At 44.9% G+C, this 5,742-nt stretch overlaps 1 protein-coding gene across 2 annotated transcripts in view; it reads left to right on the top strand.

The window, feature by feature from the left end:
• Window positions 1–3,215: 3,215 nt before the first annotated feature.
• Window positions 3,216–5,742, top strand: part of LOC311150713 (tensin-3-like) — a 68,641-nt gene continuing 66,114 nt past the window's right edge. The window contains exons 1-2 of one of the 2 annotated variants that reach the window (XM_084188230.1): window positions 3,216–3,390; window positions 3,555–3,598. The gene's annotated coding sequence lies outside the window, so the exon portion shown is untranslated. Of the gene's footprint in view, window positions 3,599–5,742 lie in introns of both variants that reach the window. The other variant, XM_084188231.1, reaches the window with a different exon arrangement.

Genomic DNA, 5,742 nt, shown 5'->3' with positions numbered 1-5,742 from the left:
TTTGTAAGTGACCTGTAGAGTTCTTCATAGGTCCATCATTAGTCTATGGAGCTTTAGGAAGCATAATAATATGCCCTCATACTATGATGATAATGCAATGCTGCTTTTCAACTGTAACACCAGTGTTCCACTACTGTATACACCCTTATGTTATTGTGTTTCCATAGCTAGGGCTGACAGTGAAGACTTGTGAAGAACATTATCAACAACCTCTGCATAATCAAAACAGTTGCTTTGTGAGGTGTTAACCGTCAAAGGTGTAAATCCATGTTCACAGTTAGCCATTGTTATGTAAATGCTGCCTGAAAAGCCCCAACGGCCTTGCCTTTGCCTCAAGTTAGAGCAGTTCCAGGAGCCACAAAAGTCAGGTTTTTTTGGTTAAAACACGGGTAAATCCTCAGTGGAAATGCGCCAATAGTGGGTTCACCCATAGATGGTGCTAATGGCTAACAAGTGACGGTTTTCCCAGGGAGTTGGCTTGCGCTCTCACAAACTCAATGGGGTTATTGACCAAGTCCCATACCACTCATACACTGTTCTAAATTATTTTTGCTGTGGAAATTTACCACACAATCTTAACTGACAATGGTAGAACTGCAAATAAGCCATATAATGAAAATGTATACAATAATTTCATAAGATGATATACTAACAGGAAGCTGTTTTAGAGGACAGCGACCCAGAAATGTCAGTGTGTGTGTGCTGGTGATATGAGGACTGGTTTTTAGAACAATGGCACGCTTTATTTTGGACAGAGTCAATCAGTAGCTGGTCACTCCTTCAGTAACCAAGGTTCGCCGCTCACAAAGTGCTGTTATGGAAGCCAGATTCCACTGTCCTCAGGTCAACCAGCAAACAACTGAATCATCTCCAACATGCCGCAGGTCATTGGTTATCATTGTAACATTGCACTACTACACAACAGGAGGTACAGTTAAGTGTATTTCAATAGTGTTCAAAATGTGTTCTGCTGAAACCCTGTGGCGACTGGAACATACTCTATAGAAATGACCTGTCATTACAACTTATTGCCACTACTCATATTACATATTCACTCCCAAGTTTCAGGTCGTGCACTTTCTTCCACGTCCACATGTCACACGTCCTGGGGGTTGGTATAGCTGTTGTTACCGATAGTTACTGTAGGCCTATGTACTGCAGTTTTGTCTATTTTCTTATTTGCATTTAATGTGGTCACAGTGATTGGTATTTCTGTAATATACTTACGTTCTTCATGTGTCGTCTTGACTTGCTTCATTCTAGATAATATGCCAAATATTAATAGAAAAATAAACAGTTCAGATGGATAAACATCACAATGGTAATATGGGTATATTTTACACTGCTCTATAGATGAAAATACATATAAACCAAACACAAATATATATTGCTGCAGAGGGAATACCTCTCATCTGATACAAACTATACATGTATTGACAGATGAAATTCAGTAGTCAATTACATATTTTGATGGTATATACATTATAATGAGAGTGAAGGTTACCCTTGTAAGAGCTACACTATATATACAAAAGTATGTGGACACCCCTTCAAATGAGTGGATTCGGCTATTTCAGCCACACCCGTTGCTGACAGGTGTATAAAATCGAGCACACAGCCATGCAATCTCCATAGACAAACATTGGCAGTAGAATGGCCTTACTGAAGAGCTCAGTGACGTTCAACGTGGCACTGTCATAGGATGCCACCTTTCCAACAAGTCAGTTTGTCACATTTCTGCCTTGCTAGAGCTGCCCCGGTCAACTGTAAGTGCTGTTATTGTGAAGTGGAAACGTCTAGGAATCGTCTGTCCTCGGTTGCAACATTCACTACCGAGTTTGAAATTGCCTCTGGAAGCAACGTCAGCACAATAACTGTTTGTCGGGAGCTTCATAAAATGGGTTTCCATGGCCGAGCAGCTACACACAAGCCTAAAATCACCATGCGCAATGCCAAGCGTCGGCTGGAGTGGTGTAAAGCGCGCCGCCATTGGACTCTGGAGCAGTGGAAACGTGTTCTCTGGAGTGATGAATCACGCTTCACCATCTGGCAGTCCTAAGGACGAATCTGGGTTTGGCGGATGCTAGGAGAACACTACCTGTTCCAATGCATAGTGCCAACTGTAAAGTTTGGTGGAGGAGGAATAATGGTCTGGGGCTATGTAGCATGGTTTGGGCTAGGCTGCTTAGTTCCAGTGAAGGGAAATCTTAACCCTACAGCATACAATGACATTCTACACGAATCTGCGCTTTCAACTTTATGGCAACAGTTTGGGGAAGGCCCTTTCCTGTTTCAGCATGACAATGCCCCCGTGCACAAAGCGAGGTCCATACAGAAATGGTTTGTCGAGATCGGTGTGGAAGAACTTGACTAGCCTGCACAGAGCCCTGACCTCAACCATAATCGCCCAACATCAGTGCCCAATCTCACTAATGCTCTTGTGGCTGAATGGCAGAAGAGTGGAGGCTGTTGTAGCAGCAAAGGGGGGACAAACTCCAACTCCATATTAATGCCCATGATTTTGGAATGAGATGTTTGACAAGCAGGTGTCCACATACTTCTGGTCATGTAGTGTATTTCCTTGAGGGCTCCAGACACTTCAGCCAGTGGCTCAACTAAGCAGAATAGATTTCAACAATTTTGGTTTAACCAGCACTAAGACTGGTATAGATACAAAACATATGAAAGCTCGCCAATTTCACATAAAATCCAAGGAATCACTTCACTTCCCTTAAAATCTAGAGCAGGTTTACACCATGAACATAGAAAGAAAAGTTCCCTCTCTTTCTCTCTCTATGACAGTTTAAATGTTCAGTATAATGTGCCCCCCTGTTCCATCACCCCCACCCACCCCCTCTCAACTCTCTCTCTCTCTCTCTGTGTGTTTGTGTGTGTGTGTGTGTGTGTGTGTGTGTGTGTGTGTGTGTGTGTGTGTGTGTGTGTGTGTGTGTGTGTGTGTGTGTGTGTGTGTGTGTGTATGTGGACGTGTGTATGTGTGTATGGGTGTATGTCCGTCCACTGGCCAGCTCTGGCAAAAGCTGAAGCAGACATGAGGCAGCATGACAATGTGTGTGTGTGAGTGAGAGAGAGGTGGAGTGGATGGAAAGGGAGGGAGAGTGGAAGAGGGAGGGAGGGATCAGGGAGGGAGGCAGGCCCAGCCCAACCACAGTGGGAGGACTATCCCATGCCAGGACTTGTGGCGGCAGCAGCGCCTACCAGCCTTCACTGACTGGAGGAAGTGTGTTGGGGGTTGAGTGGAGCAGAGCAGCAGTTCAGGAACAGAGCGGGCTTCCATTTTAACGCGGCCAACAGAAGCCAACAGCCAGTAGTAGGAGTCAGCTGCAACAGCCTGTGAGGAAGCAGCAGTGGGGGCAGCAAAGCCGGGACAAAGTGAGCTCACAGAAGTGCCTCTGATCACCCTGCAACCACATTCCAGCACAGGAGAATGAGCCAGTCAGCCTCCTCTAAGCCTGTGTGACGGGCTGAGACCTAAACTAAACCTCTTCTTCTCTTCTCTTCTTTGCCTGGACTTTATCGCCCTCCTGACTGACAAGGGATTTCAAAGGATTTAAAAGTTCCTATTTTCAGTTTTGAAACGGTAAGGTTTGGAGTTTTTAAGTAGTTTGTAGTGTTTTACTTGCAGGGGAGCTGGTTTTAGTGTTGTGCTAGTACTTCAAAGCAGTTCTGAAGTAGTTTTCAATGCTTCTCTCTTTATCCTGTGGTTCAGCCACATTTCATTCAATGGAATTGATTCAAAATGTAAAATGGGGGCATTGCTTAGTCTTTATTTACTTTGGCTCTGTGCCCTACTTGTGTGTGTGTGTGTGTCAGTGTGTGTGTGTGTGTGTGTGTGTGTGTGTGTGTGTGTGTGTGTGTGTGTGTGTGTGTCAGTGTGTGTGTGTGTGTGTGTGTATGTGTGTCAGCAGTGAGGTGGGGGACCAGGCAGATTTCTGAAGAGAGAGAAGGGGGTCATTCAAACTCAACGAGCAGTGTGGTTGTGATTTCTTTGAATGATACAGTGAGTGTTGTTAATTAAAAACCATGATCTCCTCATCAAGCTTTGGCTGCAGCTTTTCACACAGTTAGAGAATCGCACCACTGTGAATGTCGTACTGGTTGAGCTTTCTTTTGCATTAGTTTGGTACTCGATGATGTTTGGAGCTTTGCTGTGCTGGAGACCTTTATAATGTGAAACATATAGGGCCATTCCAGAGCTAGCATAGTCCTCAATGAGTCTGCAGCATTTTTTTCATTTAAATGTTTACTTAATTTATTGAATGGCTGGTCTGCTGGGAGGAAGAACAAGATGGAAAGAGAAAGAGAGATATACGTACTCTTCAAGCCACAGCTGCTGTGTGGTATTCCAGGCCTCAGGGCTGCGCTTTTCAGGCAGCCATTGTCGATGACATGTACAAGAGTCCCTCTTACCTCACATTGGCCACACCCTCCTCCTTACCTGTCTAGATATCTCCCTTTCTCTCCTTAAAGTCTGGATCCAGACACACACACCTGTATTTCCACCTTCCTGTAGCTATCTATCTCTAAAACAAATAGAAGAAAAGCTCTACTGCATGAACACACACATACAGATAGTGTTAACTATCAGATAGGAGCTGTGAGACAAGCGTAGAAAGAACACAGAAAACATGGGAGTTCAATTCTCTTCTCTGTCTCTCTCTCTCCTTTGATAAAAGATAGATTACAAAGAGCTGGGTGAGACACGGATGGATAGGACCCTGATAATGTGGTTTGGACAGGTGGGTTGGCAGAAGGCTGGTGTGTGTGTACAGTAAGCTAAGAAGAAAAAGGCATTCTGTTTTTCACCGGGCAGGGACTGACTGTAGGGCTGAGGGCTGCTGGGGCAGTATAGTGTCACAGAAAGGAGCAGCTAGCCACACAGCACACATATGTAAGCCATTAGCCAGAGTGAAGAGAGGGAGAGAGGGAGAGAGAGAGCTAAAGAGAGGGAGACCGAGAGAGAGAGAAAACGGGAGCATAATCCATTTTGGAACGCATTCCTCTATGACCTTGGGAACGAAGGTGGTAATTAGGTGGTGCTTTAGGAGCCTGGTGGGTGCTGCTGCTGCACACAGATTCACCCAAAGGCAGGGAAGCAGCTCTCTTTTATTTCCCTTCAAAATATCCTGTGAAAATGAGAGACAACTATATGTTTGAGTTCCAGAGTCGCTAAATAAACGGCATAAAAATATCCCCTTTTCTCCAGTTCCACCTCCTGCTGCTTTTTTTCCTACAGATTCCACGGTTTTGTTTATTTCGGCCCTTCGGTGTTGAATGGGCGTCAAAGCCACAGTGTAAACGCATCGAGCGAGACAGGAAACAGGCAGAACAAACTATGGCCTCTTCTCTTCTCTCCAAAGCCACTTCATCCATCCAGCCTGTTATGTCATGGTGGGAGATGTTATCCCCCCTGACTGTTTAAAGTGTGCTGCTGCTGCTTTCTGTTCATGCCAAGTATGAGTGCATGCATGGTGCTCTGTCTGAGTGACTGATGAGAATTAGGGTGGGTTATTAAATGGTGTCCAGATTTGAATGCTAAATACCTTCAGAAGCCCACAGTCTCTGCAAACTAGCCGTAGCACGGAGAAGTGATGTACTGCACCACAAGCAAAGAACAACACGACAACACATCAAGGTAGCGACCCAACATGAAAACAACATGGCAGCAGCACAACATGGTAGCAGCACAAGACATGGTACAAACATTATTGGGCACATACAACA

This window comes from Coregonus lavaretus (genome assembly GCF_964263955.1).
Source record: "Coregonus lavaretus genome assembly, chromosome: 23".
Taxonomy (NCBI): Eukaryota; Metazoa; Chordata; class Actinopteri; order Salmoniformes; family Salmonidae; genus Coregonus; species Coregonus lavaretus.
Note: the sequence above shows the minus strand (reverse complement) of the source record. Positions and strands in the feature narration are given on the sequence as shown.